Genomic DNA, 19,443 nt, shown 5'->3' with positions numbered 1-19,443 from the left:
AGGGCAAGAGTATAAAAAACAAGGGAGAGAAACATTAATCTTGATATTGCTTGATTTGAAGTAACGTTGGTCAAAAGGAGAGGAGTGATGGGCGAATGGTGCAAATATGAGATTTGACACTGGCAGCAGGGTTTATGGGTTATTTCAAATTAATGTGGGAGAATGGCCTGTCGTGAGCAGGAATAATTAACTCTGAAGGAAACAAAATTGGTAATTTTTATCAATATATTATGAAGAGAGGTTTTTGCATATTATGCACAGCAATGTTCATCTCATTTCCACAATTTCTTCTGTAAAATCTTTCTGGTGAGAAGATCAAAACATTAGCTGGATGCTATCATTGCCCTTCACTAATAGAAACATCGACAGTGAAGAGTCATATCTGGAAGGAAATGACAGCTGTACCAAATATGTTGCAGAATTTATGTCTCCAGGAAAAATAAAGAGCAGCCGACCTCCTTTGAAGAATTTAAGGGCCCACAAGGTAAATCATTCAAAAAGAGAACAGGATGCAAATCACCTGGTTAAAAATAATTAACTGAAGTACATTTAAAAAAATACAGGCTTCACCAGTGTTAGAATTCAGAATTAGTGAAGGAAACAATAATTTTTCAAATGAAAATGAAGTAGCTAACTAACTTGATGAGCCAGGTTATTTGATTTGCCAATGGATTTTATCACTAAAGCTGTTAAAAATTTATTGGTGTTTTATTTCCACAGATTTTTGTTTGTCTTTGCTTCTCTTAAAGTCCACAAGGTTAGAAGACATAGGAGCAGAATTGGGCCATTCGGCTCATGGAGTCTGGCCTACCATTCCATCATGTCTGATTTACAATCCTTTTCAACCCCATTCTCATGCAGAGTTGACATCAGAACAAGTCTAATCAGGATGGGGGGCATTAGGGCAACTGCAGAGGGGCACAATCTGACATTTGAAAACTCGCTCTGCCAGTGGTAGTGGTGCCTACCTACCTACCATGAGCTTCCTCTGTGTGCTGCCACCATCACACTTCCCCCTCCCTTGGATGTAAAAGACAAACGCGCTGCTTATATAGTGTGGAGACTAGCAACACTAGTGCTGCGGGTGAGGGGGGTCACAATACCTAACTTGGGGGGGGGGGTGACTGTGAATTATCCCCCCCTCCCATCCTTGGTACTTGCCCTGTTCTCCTGCTTTGTCTCTGTAACTCTCAATTTTCTTCCTAATCAAGAACCTATCTACATTCATCTTAATTAAACGCAACGATTTGGCTTCCACAGCTGTCTGTGGCAGCAAATTCCATCAAATTCCATAGATTCACCCATCTCACGGTAAAGAAAATCCTCCTTATCTCTGTTTTAAAATAATTCTTTTATAGTTTGAGGCTGTGTCTTCTGATCCAAGACTTCACACCACTACCTCCCCCCCACCACCCCACGATAAGAAACATCCACTCCTCATGTGCTCTTTCCAGGCCTTCAGTAAGTTTCATTGAGATCGCTCTCATTCTTCTAATCTCCAGCAAGTAAAGACCCAGAGGCATCAAATGCTCTTCATGTAACCCTTTCATTCTGGGATTCTCGTAAACCTCTTCCCAACTCTCTCCAATCTCAACATATCCTTTCTTAGACAAGGAGCCGAAAACTACTCACAAAGTGTAGTCTAGTCAATGCCTTATAAAGCCTCAATATTACATCCTTGCTTTTATATTCTAACTTTGCAAAATAAATGCTAGCAATGCATTTATAACTGGCCCTACCTTCAAGTTAACCTTTAGGGAATCTTTCCCATCAATAAGGTCTTCACATTATTCACTGATCAGACTGACTGTTAATTTTTACACTCACAGAGTAACTGTTGATTAAAATTGCTCACAGTTGACATCTAGAATATTACCTTCATAGTGTAAGGCCAGACCATGCAGAGGAAATTCCTCAGAACCACTTGTTTGGAGTATCGTTTGCATGATGAAATTCACTGAATTTTTTATGAAGTAATATGGAGGTCGAGTAGACTTACGAGAGTGGATGTTGAATGAACTTGATATTTTACAAGAAATGACAGAACAGAGTCATTTAGAAGAGCGTGGGTATTAGAGAGGAAATGAGTATGAGCAAATTGGTAAGGAGTAACAGAAGAAAGATTTGGTGAATGTATACGTTTTTGATAGGAAGGGAAATATATTAGTAATGAAGGCAGGGGCTGATTTCAGTATAGTTGATGTTATTTTAAAGTATCTCATTCTGTTTTGTTTACAGAGAGTACAAAACTACTTGGTAATAATCTCCTTGGTTTTGCTAATGCTGAGTACAAGGTTGTTGGCATGACACCACTCAACGAGCTGATCTTACTCTCTCCTGGACACTTCCTCATTGCTGTTTATGATTCTGCCGACAACCGTGGTGTCATCGGCAAATTTGTAGATAGCACTGGAATTGGGCCTGGTCATACAGTCATGGATGTATCGTGAGTGAGCGGAGGGCAAAGCATGCATCCTTCACGGATCTCACTCCGACAGGGCATGGTACTCACCTGTCCTAAATCGGTCATCATACTGCTGCCCAAGAAGAGTGTGGTAACCTGCCTAAATGATTACCGACCAGTGGTACTCACGTTCATAGTAGTGAAGTGTTTTCAGTAGTTGGTGTTGAAGCATATCAGCTCCTGTCTGAATGGTGTCATGGAGCCAATCCCATTTACCAAACACAGCAACAGCTCCACAGCAGATGCCACCTCACTGGCTCTACACAAAATTCTTCAATATCTGGACAGCAAAGATACACACATCAGGATCCTCTTTATTGACTACATTTCAGCATTCAGCACCATTTCCCCTCAAAACTGATCAGCAAACTCCAAGGCCTGGGCCTCAATAACCCACTCAATAATTTCCTCACGTCAATGTGGATTGGCAAGGACATCTCCTCCACAATTTCCAACAGCACCAGTGCATTACAGGACTGCATACTTAGCTCCCCACTCTACTCAATTTACACTTACAACTGTGTTGGCTCAGTATGACAACACCACCATTTACAAATTTGCTGACGATTTCACAACAGGGGGCTTTATAAAAATGGGCAATGAGTTAGTGTGCAGGAAGGAGATTGAAAACGTTGCTGCATGATGTACTAACAACAATCTCGCATTCAATATCACCAAAACCAAGGAGCTGATTGCGGATCATTGAGGGATCAGAAGTGGAGAGGGTGTGCAAATATAAATTCCTGGGAGACCCTATTTCAGAGGACCTTTCCTGGACCCAATAAATGAATATCATTGTGAAGGAAGTATGTCAATCCCTCTACTTCTCATGAGCTTCAGATTGACATTGGAAACCTTGTCAAGCATCTACAGATGTGTAGTGGCCTAGTATGGGGGTACTAATAAACACACCAAAAATGCTGAAGGAACTCAACTGAGCTTTTCAGCATCTGTAGGAGACAAAGATATATTATCGACATTTTGGGCCTGAGCCCTTCTTCAAGGAAAAATCAGAAAAGGCAGAACCAGGTGTAGAGCTCGTTAAAAGAATCAAAGACTTGTTGATCCAAACCAAGGCTTTTATTAGTAAAAGACAGGAGCTCTTCACACGTGGTCGACCAGTCTGGAATGTTCCGACCTGGCTAGGGACACAACCCTTTAAGGCCCAGACAATAGGTGTGGCTTAGCTCTCAGCCAATCTCTGTAAGCACAGTCGAGATACAGTAACTATATACACTATGTACATTGGTACATTACTATCACATTCACCCCTTCTTGGAGAACTGACCCTGGAAAAAAAATGAGGGAGAGAATGAAAGGAAGGGGTAGGTTGAGGACTGTAGCGGTCAGAGGGTCTGACCATCCGGCGTGACCGCCATGGTGCTGGGATTGGGGTCGCTGGAGTGGTGTCGCCAGCGGGCTCATCGGGTGCGACCGCTCCTTCGCTCAATTCCCCAGTCGTGTTGTCGGCAGGGTGGCCCGGGTCGTTGGGGTGCTGTTGGTCCTTCTGTTGTGGCACGGGGCCTGGGGAATAAAATGTTGGGGAAGGTTGGGGTGGGGGGGTTGCTGGGTCTACCGCGTCCTGAGCTAGGTCCCGCACCGAAACAGTGTCCTCCCGCCCGTCTGGGAACTCAACGTAGGCGTAATGTGGGTTCACGTGGAGTAGAGTCACTCGGTCGACCAAGGGGTCGTTCTTTGAGTGCCAGACGTGGCGTCGCAAAAGGACAGGGCCAGGGACGGTGACCCATGCTGGTACAGTGGTTCCTGATTTTGATTTCCTCGCGAAAAGGAACATCCTTTCGTGGGGGGTGGCATTTGTTGCGGTAAATGGGAGGGAGCGGATGGAGTGTAAGGCACTAGTGAGAACCTCCTGCAAGTGAGAGGTGGGGAGACCTTTAGACCGGAGAGCCAGTGTAACCGCTCTCCATATGGTGGCATTCCCCTCTCGACCTGGCCGTTACCTCGTGGGTTATAGCTCGTGGTCCTGCTTGAAGCGATACCACACTCCAGAAGGTACTGTTGCAGCTCTGCGCTCATGAATGAGGACCCCCTATCACTGTCAATGGAATTTGGGTACCCGAAGATGGCGAAAATACTGTGAAGGGCCTGTATCACTGAGGTGGCAGTGGTGTCTGGGCAGGGCACAGTGAACGGGAAGCGGGAGTACTCGTCGATGGCCGTAAGGAAGTAGTTATTACAGTTGGTCGACGGTAAGGGCCCCTTAAAGTCTACGCTAAGATGCTCGAAGGGGCGGGTGGCTTTGATAACGTGGGAGTTATCTGGACGGAAGAAGTGGGGCTTGCATTCAGCGCACACCAAACAGGCTGGGGTCATGGAGAGGATCTCCTTGACTGTGTAGGGCAGGTTGCGCGCCTTCACAAAGTGGGCAAACCTAGTGACCCCTGGATGACAGAGCGCCTCATGGAGTTTCTGTAGTCTGTCCATCTGTATGCTGGTGCACGTCCCCCTGGAGAGCGTGTCAGGTGGGTCGTTGGGCTTACCAGGCTTACAGGATGTCATAGTTAAAGGTGGAGAGTTCGATTCTCCATCTGGTGATTTTGTCGTTTTTTTATCTTACCACGCTGGGTGTTGCTGAACATGAAGGAGACCCCGCGTTGATCAGTCAACAGTGTAAAGCGCCTCCCAGCGAGGTAATGTCTCCAATGACGCACCGCTTCAATTATGGCCTGGGCCTCCTTCTCGATCGAGGAGTGTCTACTCTCTGGACCCTGGAGGGTTCTGGAGAAGAAGGCTACAGGCCGACCGGCCTGGTTCAAGGTGGCTGCCAGGGCGAAGTCGGATGCATTGCTCTCGACTTGAAACGGGACAGACTCATCGATCGCGTGCAGCATCGCAGCGGCGATGTCGGATTTTATTCGATCGAAAGCCGCTCTGGCTTCGGTCTAGAGAGGAAAGGAGGTGGTCTTGATAAGAGGACGCGCCTTGTCGGCGTAGTGTGGAACCCATTCGGCGTAATACGAGAAAAGGCCCAGGCAGCGTTTGAGCGCTTTCTGGGTATGGGGGGGGTAAGTCCATTAGGGTCGCATGCGGTCAGGATCTGGCATGACTATCCCGTTCTCCACCACGCAACCTAGAATAGCAAGTCATGTGGTCTGGAAGACACACTTGTCCAAATTGTAAGTCAGGTTCAGCCGGCGGGCAGTTTGAAGAAATTTGTCCAGGTTGGCGTCGTGGTCCTGCGTGTCGTGGCCGCAGATGGTGATATTGTCCAGATACGGGAAGGTAGCGGTTAGCCCGTTCTGGTCCACCATCTGGTCCATTTCCCGCTGGAAGACTGCGACACCATTCATGACCCCGAATGGTACCCTGAGAAATTGATATAGCCGCCCATTCGCTTCAAAGGCCGTGAATGGTCAGTCCTCACAGCGGATCGGGAGCTGGTGGTAGGCCGAACATAGGTCAATGGTGGACAATATGCGGTATTGGGCAATCTGGTTCACCACATCCGTGATGCGTGGCAGGGGGTACGCATCCAGGAGCGTGAAGCGGTTAATGGTCTGGCTATAGTCGACTACCATCCGTAGTTTTTCCCCGTTCTTGACAACCACCACCTGGGCTCTCCAGGGGCTTGAACTGGGTTCGATGATGCCCTCATCCAGCAATCTACGCACCTCACTCCTAATGAATTGCATGTTTTCATAACTATATTGCCGACTTTTGGTGGCCACAGGCTTCCAGCCAGGGGTGAGGTTTGCAAAGAGTGCTGGCGGGGCAATCCGGAGTGTGGAAAGGCCGTAGGATTGGCCCCGGGGCACGGGGGCGGGTTGCTCGGGTGCTTCGGGGGTGGGGCGATGGCAGACCGGGAGGGGGGCGTGGGGTACCCCAAAGTGTAGGGACACCGTTCGGAACTGACACTGAAAGTCTAATCCCAGCAACACTGGGGCGCACAATTGGGGAAGGATGAATAATTTGAAGCGGGTGACCGTTACGCCCTGTACTTCCAGCGTGGCGATGCAATACCCCTTTATCCCAGTCGAGTGCGACCTCGTTGCTAATGAGATCCTTTGGGTAGTGGGGATAATGTCAAGTCCCCAACGGAGGGCCAGATCTGGCTGGATAAAACTGTCAGTTGACCCAGAATCAAATAAGCAATTGGTGTAGTGTCCATGCACTTTAATCAGTTCCTTTGCTCTGGTGAGGGGATGAGAGCATTGCTGGTTTAGTGTTATTGAAGCAGTTGACAGGGGAGTTTCGTGTGATGATGTCACGCAACGCGATGACGTCACACAACGGGATGACATCACACAACGGGATGACGTAATAGACGTAGTCAACGCTGGAGGAGCAGGTTGGAGGAACTCCCGGAAGTGCTGTTGTGGCAGCGTCGGCGGATGAAAGGTAAGTAGTGGGGTTTGTAGTTGTTCGCGGTTGGCGGTGGGTAGGTTGTCGGTCACGGCGGTCGGGCCCTGGCGGTCGTCAACGATGGACGCTAGGGTGAGTACCTGGTTAGCCGCGGGGGTGGCTGTGGCGGCGGCAGCAGAAGCGGTAGCACCGACCCGGGGTGTCTGTGGCGACCGAGGCCGGGTCGAGTGTTCCGCACGGGGGCGAGAGGCGGGCCAACACCATGGTTGCGAGGGTGGGCTGCCCCTTCCGGGTTCGGCGTCTCTGTGACGTCAGGCGTTGCCGTGCAGGGGAGCCCTCGCTCTCATTGGACGAGAGCTCTGGGGAAGAGTTTGAATGGGATAGTGGCGATTGGGATTCACACGAGGCACTGTGTTTGCTGGCGGCCATTTTAGACCTACAGACTGCAGCAAAGTGGCCCTTTTTAAGGCACTTCAGGCACCTGGCTTTTCTTGCTGGGCACTGGGACCTACTGTGCTTGTCCCTCGCGCAAAAATAACATTTTGGGTTTGCATGGGGCAGTGTAGCAGCAGCCGACAGGCCATCAGTATCTCAGGGGGTGGTAGAGTAGAAGGGCACTCTACTCACATCAGAACGTGGAGTCCAGTCCCTAGAGAACTCGGTGGACTTTAAGGCTGCATCCTCCATTGTGATTGCAATCCGGGCCACGTTCTCTAGTTTTTCTACCCCTTGCTCGAGCAAGCGCTGCCTCACTTCATTCGATCGGAGCCCGGCCACATAGGCATCCCGGACGAGATCGTTTGTGATCTCGGCAGCAGTTTTATCCACACAGTTACAGTCCTTGCCCAACGCCTTTAATACTTGTAAATATGCCCTGCTGGACTCGCCGGGCTGTTGCTTCCTTGACGCAAGCATGAGCCGGGCATGAACTCTGTTCACTGATTGATCATACAGTTCTTTCAGTAAGTTCTTTCAAAGATAAATATAATGTACATAATAATACAATTTTTGCCTATTATCAATTAAAAATGTATTTAAAAAAGAGACTGGGAGCAGATTTGAGATTCGCTAATCAAAGTCAGTTTGAATATATAGTAACAGATATATCTGTTGTTAAGAAATTTATTGCTAACATGTATATAAAATTATAAGAAACTACAAAGAAAAATGATTTATATAAATCAAAAATATGATGGGAGAAAGATTTAAATATACAAATTCAGGAGGAGATTTGGTCAAAATTATGTCAAGAAAGTATTATGAAATAATAAATGTTAGATATCAAATGGTTCAATATCATTTTCTTCATGAATTATATTGTACTCTATGTACATTAAATGGACGTAATTCCAATTACTCAGATAAGTGTTTTGAATGTATGAAAGAAATAAGGACTTTTTTTGCATTCAATGTGGTCTTGTGAAAAAGTGGAAAGGTTTTGGAATGAACTGAGTTTATTATAAGAACAAATTATGAAGATAAAGATACAAAAGGATCCAAGAATATTTTTGCTTGGGGATATAAAATTGAAAATGGATAAATATCAAGAATTTTTTTAAAGTATTGCAATAACAACTACAAAGAAATGTCTAGTGATATCATGGAAAGATGACAGAGAAATTTTATTAATTAGATGCTATAGTGAGATGCAAAATTGTCTACCTTTGGAAAAAAATTACATATAGTTTAAGGAATCTAGTTGAAAATGTTTATAGTATTTGGAAACCATATATGGATTCTATGAATAATTTTCCATCCACGTCTTCTACCTTGTCCACTCCTCTTAATCAGAAATGTTAATAATAATTAATGATTGTATATACTAGTATTGTTGTATATTAAATTGTAGGTGCTGTCTTCTTTTCTTTTTCTTACTTTAGGGTGGGAGGTGGTTGGGGAGAAAAAATATAAAAGTATTATTGTATCATTGGATATTGATATTTGATTAATATTTTATATGTTATTTTTTTCTGCAATTATACAAATAATTAAATAAAAATTTCAAAAAAAAAAAAACTATCAATCCTTCCCTTAAATAGATCCAACAATTTGGACTCCAAAAAAGCCTGTGGCAATAAATTCCACAGATGTACCACCTTCTGGCTGAAGAAACTCCTACACATATATTTTCTAAATGAACACCCTTCAATCGTGAAGTTGCACCCTCTTGTCCTTGACTCTCCCACCATGGGAAACCACTTTTTACATCTACTCTGTTCATGCCTTTCAACATTTGAAAGGTTACAATGAGATCCCCCCTCATTCTTCTAAATTCCAATGAGTACACGCAACAGCTGTCAAACGGTCCTCATATGATAACCCTCATTCCCTGAATCATTCTTGTGAATCTTTTCCAATATCAGCACATCTTTTCACTTTTTTAGAAATTTTTTTTATTAGTATCTTCATACATTTCAAATTAACTTGCTATAACATTACAAAGTAGATACTAAATAATTTTTAATTTCCCCCCTACCTCTCACTATTCCTAAACCTTGCAGATAGAAAAAAATAGAAAAAAAGAAAAGAAAAAACACATTCATCATAATAATTATAAACCACGTTAATAATACCATAATATTTCCTGATGAAAGTACCATATTTTCAGCAGGTGGATTGGATTAGAAGGTCTGGATTAGTCTATATTCATAAATCTCATATAAGGCTCCCATATTTGACAAAATTTATCATATTATAAGTATTTTTTTCTAATGGGAGACAATATTTTATTTCATTAAACCATTCTTCTATTTTAACATTATTTTCCAATTTCCACCCTTTAACTACACTCTTTCTCATTAATGCTGTTGCTACACTCAAAAATATTTATCTAATTCCAACTTAATATCTTCATCAGATATAATGCCCCCCAAAAAAATCTTGGATTTCATTTAAACTTCACTCTTAATATCTTCTGTAAAATAACACATATTTCTCTCCAAAAATCATTTACCTTTTCACATGATCATACTGAAAGCAAAAAATTATCAACCTCTTTTTCACATCTAAAACATTGAGCAGAGAAATTCAAATTAAATTTATTCAACCTATATGGTGTATAATACATTGGATGTTTAAAAAAAATATATATTGAACCATTGGATATCTCGCATTAATTGTATTAGTTACACAACCTCTACGCAATTCATCCATATTACTTCTTGAATTTGTATATTTATATCCTGTTCCCACTTCAATTTAGTTTTATACAAGTCCTTCTTTTCCTTTATTTCTTGTAATTTATTATACATAGTAGTTATAAATCTTTGAATAATAAAGGTATCTGTTATAACATATTCAACTTGACTATTTTCTGGAAGTCTCAAGTTCATTCTTATTTTTTCCTTCAAATATAATCATAATTGATCAAATGATCAAATGTCATAAACAATGAAATTCTAAAACAAACTTGTATTTTCTGTATACCTTTTTCATACCAATTGTCAAATAAAGAATTATTCATTGTAAACGGAAGAAGCTGCTTCTGTTTTAAAGTCAATTGAGCTAACTGATAATTCCTTATACCTCTTTCCACTTGTATCCCATTCCATTTTCGAAACAAATGCCTTAAAATTGGTATTTCTTTTCCACCTTTAAAACTTTCATAATTCCATTCATACAATATTTGGTCTGGACTTATTTCATTGATATTATTCATCTCAATATCTACTCAAAATACTTTTGCTTCCCTTTGATACCAAGAAGACAAAACTCTCAACTGAGCTGCCTTATAATAACTTTTAAAATTATGTAATCTCAAACCTTGATCTTTATTTCATGTCAACTTCTCCATACTTATTCTTGCTAACTTTCCATTGCATAAAAACTCCATAATATTCTTATTTAATCATGTAAAGAGCATTTCATGTACCTGAATTGGTAATGTTTAAAAGTAAGTATTGAATTCTAAGAAAAATATTCATTTTAACACAAGCTATCATAAGTTCCTTTCAGTTCCACTTATTCTAAGGGAAACATCAGACAGATAGCACTACCAGCCATCTGCCACTCTGGAGTTTGTTTCAGTTCCAACAAGCTTCCTGGCTTCCACTGTTCAACTCTCTCTCTCTCTCTCTCTCTCTCAGAAAGCCCATGTGACTCTCTCACTTTTAAAGCCCCTGACCTTTTGCAGCAAACCATACGAGTTAGTCTTCTTGGTCAAGCTGTTGTCTTTAGGTAAACAAAACACAGGAGTGACTTTTCTGTGCATTTTGTAAAAACACTTTCAAAGAGCTTTCAACAGCTAGTGTCTCCTGCTTGTTGTTTTAATGACATCATTTCAATTAGCACCTACTTGTGAAATGTGCACAGCGTTCTTCATAGTTTCTGTAAAGTTATTGAATATGAATTCTTAAGTATTTCAAATAAGATCTGTTTTAAAGTGTGTGTATGTATGTAACCTACTCTAATTTTACAAATTTATCTCCCAAATATTCCATTACAGAAGAATGAGAAGTGAGATTTATCTGTGAACCAAAGAACTTTTCTTAAATTTACACACACATTACATATAAGTGTGCTTAGAATTAGAAGGGGGTTAAGTTGGGTTTAGTTGAATTAATAGAGATAGGTTAAAATTTTATTCTGTTTTCATGTTTAAAAATAATTAAAAACAACTTTTGTTTAAGTAGCTAAATGTCTTAGTGAATGTCTATTGCTGCTGGGTTTTGGGATCCTTTGGGCTCGTTATATCTATATGCATCGAACCATTACATAACCTTATCCTTGACAATTAACTCCAAAATGTTTCCAACCACTGACACCAGGCTAACTGGTCTATAATTTCCATTCTGCCACTTCTCTGCCTCCTCAACACTAACTGCTCCTCCACCTACCATCATATCATCTGCAAACTTGGCCACTTGTGAAACTTTTCCATTCAAATGTTTTCTCTTTTTGGGTATATATATATATATATATATATATATATATATATCATGTAGCTTCCTAATTTCTTGCAGAAACTCCATCCATTTTTGCTCTTCCGTCTTCCCAACTAGTGCCTCCTTCCACTTTACTTTGGCCCTTTTCCTTTCTCAGGCCACTTGAATTCCCTTGACTCTACTGAAATACTGACCCATCTTATCTTTGTTTCTCCTTGTTAAATATAAAATTGAATTCAATCATATTGTGATCGGTCCCCTCTAATTATTCCTTTACTCTAAGCTCTCTGATCACCTCTGGTGCATTATGCAACACTCTATCCAGGGCAGCTGATCCCCTAGTGGGTTTATCAACAAACTGCTCTAAAAACCATCTTATAGACTTTCTATAAATTGTCTCTCTTGAGATCCAGACCTAACTTGGTTTTTCCAATCTACATGCATGTCAAAATACCCCATAACTACCATAACATTGCTCTTTTGATGCCTTTATTATTTGCTGTTGTAATTTATTGTCCACATCCCAGCTACTGTTTGGAGGTCCTTATGTAACTGCCAACAGTGTTCTTTTACACTTTCTTAACTCAACACACAATTTGATATTATATCTTCTGATCCAAAGTCACCTCTTTCTAATGATTTAATATTGTTACTTACCAACAGTGCAATGCCAGCCTCTCTGCTTACCTGTCTATCCATTCGACATACTATGTGTCCTTGGACATTCCGCTCCCCGTGACATCCATCCTTTAGCCACAACTCCGTGATGGCCACATCATCATACCTTCCAATCTGTAGCTCTATAAGGTCATCCATTTTATTTCTTAGGCTGCATGCATTTAAATGAAAAACCTTTAGCCCTGTATTTGTTACATTTTTTGACTGTCCCTGTTTCATTGCAAATCATCCCACTTGCTGCAATTTTGCCTGTCCTTCCACACAAACTCCCTTCCAGCTGTCTCTAATTTTGCTCCAAATGTCTCCTCCTCTGCCTCTTTACTTTGGTTCCAATCCCCCCCCCCTCCCCCCCGTGAATCTAGTTTAAACCCCCAACATCCCTGCTGGGTGAGATGTTGGTTGTATATGTGGAGCTGGCCCACCTACGGATGACTGATACCCTATGACTCCTCCCCCATGGTCCTGGGCCATAAAGATCAAGCCACCTTTCCTTGCCGCCATTCCTATCCTGGGATCCGAGCCAGCAAGGTTCTTCTGTGTATTAAAGCCTATCGTTCCCTCAGCTTGTCTTTGTGGTTACTGGTAGTGCCCTACAATCCCCCATCAACAGCATTAGCAAACCTTCCTGCTAAGATATTGGTTCCCCTTGAGTTCAGGTACAATCTGTCCCATGGGTACTGGTCTCTCCTTCCCCAGAAAAAAATGCAATAATCCAAGAACTTCAAATCCTGTCCCCTGTACCATTTCTTCAGCCACACATTTGTCGGCACTATCTTCCTGATTTGACTTTCCCTAGCTCGTGGCACTAGAAGTAATCCTGAGATTACCACCTTGAAAGTCCTGTAATAAAAAAAATAAAGTTAAATTTAGACATAATGCATTGTAACAGGTCACTTCCGCCCACCAGTCAGTGCCACCAATTTAAATCGAATTAACCTACACCCCAGCACATTTTGAATGGTGGGAGGAAACTGGAGCCCCCAGGAAAGCCCATGAACACACAGGGAGAACTTAGAAACCCTATACAGACCAAATGAGTTCAAACCCAGGTCCCGATCGCTGGGGCAGTAAAGGCGTTGCAGTAACTGCTACACCTCTTTCTGCCTCTTTCCTTGCTCCCGAAACTTATAAATGTGCCAAAAGTTATCTTTTCCTTATCTACCTGTGACACAACTTTCAGAAAATTATGTATCTGTAATCCTAGTTCCTTCTGTTCTACCACACTCCTCCATGACTTACCATTTACAGAATGTGCCCTACCTTGGTTTGTTGTTCCAAAATGCAACACCTCACACTTTTCTGCCTTAAATTCCATCTTCCATTTTTCAACCCATTTTTTCAGCTGGTTCAGATCTCTCCTCAAGCTTTGAAAATCTTCCTTGCTGCCCACCACACCTAATTTTGGTGTACCAAATTATTAATTATTGAATTATTGATAAATTATTAAATGTATTAATGATTAAATTGGTATACCTTCAATGGTATATTACTGTTGATAACATCTTCTTGGTGTGCGTCAAAGAAAATTTAAATTGTTCCATGATTCTGGGTCCATGACCATGAACACAAGCATAAAAACAACTTGTTGGAAGTCAAAAAAAAATCTGCAGAAATCAGGTGTGATAATGGAGTTAAAATTAGTTTTGTTAATCTCAGAGGAAATGTAAATCTGAGTAACAAAAATTAGGCTGCTTGGCAAAGATACATAAGTTTGAAACTCTTCGGAATTTCTCCTAGAAAAGGAGAAAATAAGTTTAAATGAGCTATATTAAGGAGTTTGAAGTTATGTTTGTTATTATGAACGAAAACTTCAAAATTTCTCAATTTCATTAATCTCCCATGTTTTCAGTTTGATGATGAGGATGTACAATCCCTCAGAATGATTTTGGCAAAAAATAATTGTCCTTACAATCACATGGCTGAAACTGGCTTCAGTACTGTGCAAACGATAAAGAACAGGTCTGGCTGCAAACAGGGAAAACAGTTCCAGATGTGATCTAACAGGAGTAATCAACAAGATAACATTTTAAAATGCACCAATAATTGAGCAGGGAAGTGCCTTCAAACATTTCTGAAACTACTCCTTCACCCTTCACTATTTAGTGGGTTTGACCACTGAGACCTCTTTCCTATGATTAACCTCTGAGCGGTAATGTTACCTTGTCTTTCTGATTAACACTATCCATTACCTACTGATCATCACTACCCTCTCAACATGGCAGATATGGTTCCCACCTTAAATATTCTCCTCTCAATTGCCCTTACTTTTCATGACATACTGAGAATCACAGTTAGCCCAATTAATTATCTGATCTTCACAGACTCAATGATAAAGAGATGCTCACTCTATATGATAATGAGTTTATTGTCATGCACATTGTGCAATGCATGTGGCTGAAATTCTTTCTTGTTGTGGTGAACAGGTACTTATAAAGGAAACTATAATAGTAAACTAACTGAATAAAATTAAAATAGACAATAAACACATAAGATACATCAGCTCCAGATTCAGGAACAGCTGCTACTCCTCCACCATCACACTGGTCAACAACAAACTCAGTCAGACTCAGTTAAGTGCTCTTTCTTTTGCACTTTATTGATTTTCTTTCTCTCTGTATTACAGTCAGTTTCTTTACATTTCTTTATTTCCTTACATGTATACATAACTTCTTGAATACAGTGCTTTGCACTACCAATAAGTCATAATTCTGCCTCTCCAGCAGGAAAAAGAATCTCAAGGTCATCTTTGTCTGGCAATGAATCTTAACTTTGAACTTGAACATATTCACAGCAATCCAAGTGCAAAAAGGTGACTTGCAATAATGCAGAAACACGTGATTATTGTACCAAGGGGAGGTTCAAGAGAATGATAGCAATTGGAAAAAACTGTTCTTGATCCTGGAGGTGCTGGTTTTCAGACCTCTGTACCTTTTGCTTGAAGATAGTTTGTGACCAGGGAGATGGGGCCTTTATGATGTTGACTGCTATTTTGAGGCAGCATCTTACATCTATGTGTGCATTGGTTTGGAAGTCAGAGCCTGATATGGATCTGGCTATGTTTACAACCTTCTGCAGCCTTTTGTGTTCCTGGGCAGGTAAATTGCCAAACTTAATGCAGCAGGATTATGCAGGGTAGTTTGTATTCTACCAGCATGAATATGTAATATGTCTTTGTTTATAGCAGTGGTTTTCAAACTGCCCCCTAAATTCACATACCACCTTAAGCAGCCCCTATGCCTTAAGTTCTCTGTGATTAGTACCGGATTGCTTCAGGTGGTATGTGAATGGAAAGGAAAAGGTGTGAAAACCACTGTGTTTAATTAGGTAAATTTTGGTGCTTCTGTGTCATCCTTGGGCCAATTTTAAATATAGAACTGCTTGCCCAGCACATAGAAGACTAATGTCTGAATTAACAGTTTTCCTTTAATTTTATAATTTTCACATGAACACATCTCTCCATGCTCTTGAATCCTCTGTGCCACAGCTAAATTCATTATCTTTCTGATCAAATTGTGCCAGTGAGATTTCACTGAAGACAAATCCAAAAAACAATTTAGAGAGTGGCAGATAAGACACTAGAAAATAATTTGACAATTATTACACCAAAATGACTTTTGAAATGGATATGAATTTATTTATATTTCTATTGATCGATTTCAACATAGTGTGGGAAAGAAACGCAAATTGCATGATTTATTAATGATAATGGAAAACATCAGAGGAACTATTGCAATATTATTCATTCAAAGCAGTGATGGAATCGTGGAAAGGTTTGTGAACACAATTCTCAATTACTTTCTGAATATCTTTCATCTTGGGTTGAAGCAACAATGATAAACAAGTAGAATTTTTTTAGTTGGTTATATGGTAATATTCAGATATTGGTTTTATTCAGAGAAGTACAAAATGTTTATGATTGGGTAGCTCTTTGAACCATCCATTTGGAATCAACGGTCAACAACAAAACTCCAACACTGTTTATACTGGTTTCACGATCATTATCTCCACTGAAAATAGCAGTCACATGATTTACTTATATTGCAGACAATTTTGTTCCTAATATTTTGAGAAAAAAATTCTGAAATGAAAGACAATGTGAGAAAGCTCTCAGTGTAAAATAACAGCTTGAGTTGTCTTTATAGAATCCCAAAGAAGAAAATGTGGCATTGTAAGAGTTAATTCACATTGCTACATTCTTAAAACTGTCAAACAAGTGTTATTGTTAGCACAGATAATCTCTCAGTTCTTTCCATTCCATGACTCTCTGCAAATTAAATCAAACTTGCTTTCTTGCTTTTCCTGTTCCAATGAAGGACTGTTGATCTGAAACAGAGATTTTGTTTTCTCATGAATATTGCTTAACTTGCTGAGCACTGCCAGCATTTTCTATTTTTGTTTTGGATTTCCAGCAGCTAAAGTTTTCTGCTCCAATAAGAATTAATGATGCCCTGTTTTGTCTTCTATCCTCCCTGAAGTATTAATTTCTTCGAGATATGGCTCCAGAGTAAATTTAGCAGATATTGTTTACGGCCAGCCTTATTCATTTAGTTCTCCGGTAATTCTTTCTTCTTTCTCGATTTACTCTGTCCCCATTTTCAGAGACAAACTCTCTCCAGATACCTTTTATAAACCCACAGACTCTCATATCACCCTGATTACACCTCTTCCCACCCGATCTCCTGTAAGGATTCTATTCCTTTCTCTCAATTCCTTGTCTCAGCTGCATTTGCTTTCCATTTCAAGACAACTGAGATGTTCTTTAGAAAAAATGTGTCTTCTCCTTTATGGCCATTAATTCAGCCCTCACTTTCATCTCTATTTCCTACAAATCTCCCATGGATCCTCCAGGTGTCTGCTTGATTTTTGGCTCTCCTGAAGGAGGGCTCAGACCCAAAATACTGAAACTTTATACTTCCTATAGATGCTTGTGACATGATGAGTTTCTCCAGCACTTGGGTGAACTGCACAAGTTGAGGGCAAGACTATTTTACCATTATGCCTTGTCATTCAATGGATTAAAGTAGTAAACTCCACAGGCTACAGAAACATAGTGAACAAAATACAGTCACGTGCCATTTTACAATGATTCCAAGGTCCATACCTTGTCCTTAACATTAGGCCTCATCAGCTATTAGAAGCAAGGACAATATTTTATTGACCTTTTAATGCATAGGATGATAAAGAATAATGTCCTTGGAACTTTGACCAAAATTAAACCAATTAATTAGATTCAGAAATGGAGATTGCATTCTCCTGAGGAATGAGGAAGAAGGGGCAGAATTTGTATCAGGTAGTCAGTTTTCTTTGGGGTTGAGGGTGCATGAAAATTGAATAGCTGGTGCTTTACAGCGATTCATTAGGACAGTACTGAGGAGATAGTTGAATATTCTCTTTTTCTACTTGCAAGTTGATCATCTTCTTGCAACCTTCATCAATGGAGGTGTTTTGCAAGGAGGGTGATGTCATGATTAAACTGGGATCGCAAAGATAACCCATGTCAAGAAGTGCCTAGCTAAACATAAAAAAAATTTAAAAAGAAGTGCCTAGCTAAATTTAAAAAAAAATTTTAAAAATGAAGTGCCTGGCTAAAAATTAAAAAAAATTTAAAAAAATGAAGTGCCTAGCTAAATTGTATTGTTAGATCTGAAAGTGGTCACACATGTGATATGCTCTGGATTAAATCGACTTTGAAAGGAGTAGCACAAAAAATAACTCATTCAAATCAACTGAATTTGCAGACAATATTGTGGGAAGGTGCAGACAAATCAAATTATTGTTAAATTAGAGAGTGAATTCATTGAAGGAGTGAGTGGGTTGCGTAGCAAAATTACTTTTAATGTGAAATAGACTTTATAATGACTGTAGGCCTACATTGAAATGATGAAGTACGAGACCTATGACGATGTGTAGATTTATGCATTAAGAGCTGAAAAGACTCCAATACCTATTCCATGTGGGAAGAGGTCAATAAGTCATACTCAAATCCATCTGTAGAGTGCAAACTCATTTATTTTTAAAATATTTTTATTGAGTTTAATATATAAACTTACATACAAAATTCAATGAGATATATAAACAGTCATCTCACATATATGTAAATAAATTTAGAAAGAATAATATAACAGCATTAGCCAATTGCCTATTCATATGAAAAACAAAGCAATTAAGTAATCCCTATGCCATCGGGTGTTCTGTGATTAGTAAGGGATTGCTTAAGGTGGTCTGTGAGTGGAAAGGGAAGGTTGAGAATCACTGTTCTAGACCCAATTGTTACTGAAATGTTTTGCTTGAGTAAAATTGTCATTGGCCCATTTCCTTTTGGAGTTATGAAACCATACATATAACGAGTCAATGAGGTACGATTAAAACAGTGGTTTTCAAACTTTTTCTTTCCACCCACCTACCACCTTATGCAACCCCTTCCTAATCATAGAGCACCTATGGCATAGGGATTACTTAAAGTGGGATGTGAGTGGAAAGAAAAAGGCTGAGAACCACTGCTCTAAATAAATGGATTTCTTCCTCTTTAAATGAAAGGATTACTTTTCCATGATTGACAGAAACTTACAAATAATATATTTGTGCCTTCATCTTAATATTTTAATGAGAGTCCCCAAATATTATTGAGGATTTTGAGGGATATGGGCCAACCATAAACAAATGTGATGACTTCAGACAGGCAATTTGGATGAGTTGGGCAACAGGGACTCATTCCATGGTGTATAGCTCTCTGATTCTGTTAACCTGAAATGGCATGAAGGATTGAAACACTGAGATCTGCTTGATTTAGATTAGTTTAATGGGAGGAACCCAATCATGTTGCACATAGAAATGCCTACATTTGGAATATTTGCAGTCCATGGAATGTTTGAACTCAAATTGTCTGAGATATATTAACTGCTCCCTCATTCTTTTTTGACAATCCACTAATAACTTATGGTCTCTCTCCTCAAACCTTCAATTTGCCCAACATCACCACTAACTTCAAAAAAATATCACTACTCTATCTATCATTTGTCCTTTCAAATATTTTATTCCTCTCCAAGATCTTCCAACTTGCAGTCTTCATCAATATCCAGGCCTACCTTTCCTAAA

Source organism: Narcine bancroftii, chromosome 6, assembly GCF_036971445.1.
Source record: "Narcine bancroftii isolate sNarBan1 chromosome 6, sNarBan1.hap1, whole genome shotgun sequence".
In the NCBI taxonomy this organism is placed as follows: Eukaryota; Metazoa; Chordata; class Chondrichthyes; order Torpediniformes; family Narcinidae; genus Narcine; species Narcine bancroftii.
This window is presented reverse-complemented; position numbering follows the sequence as displayed.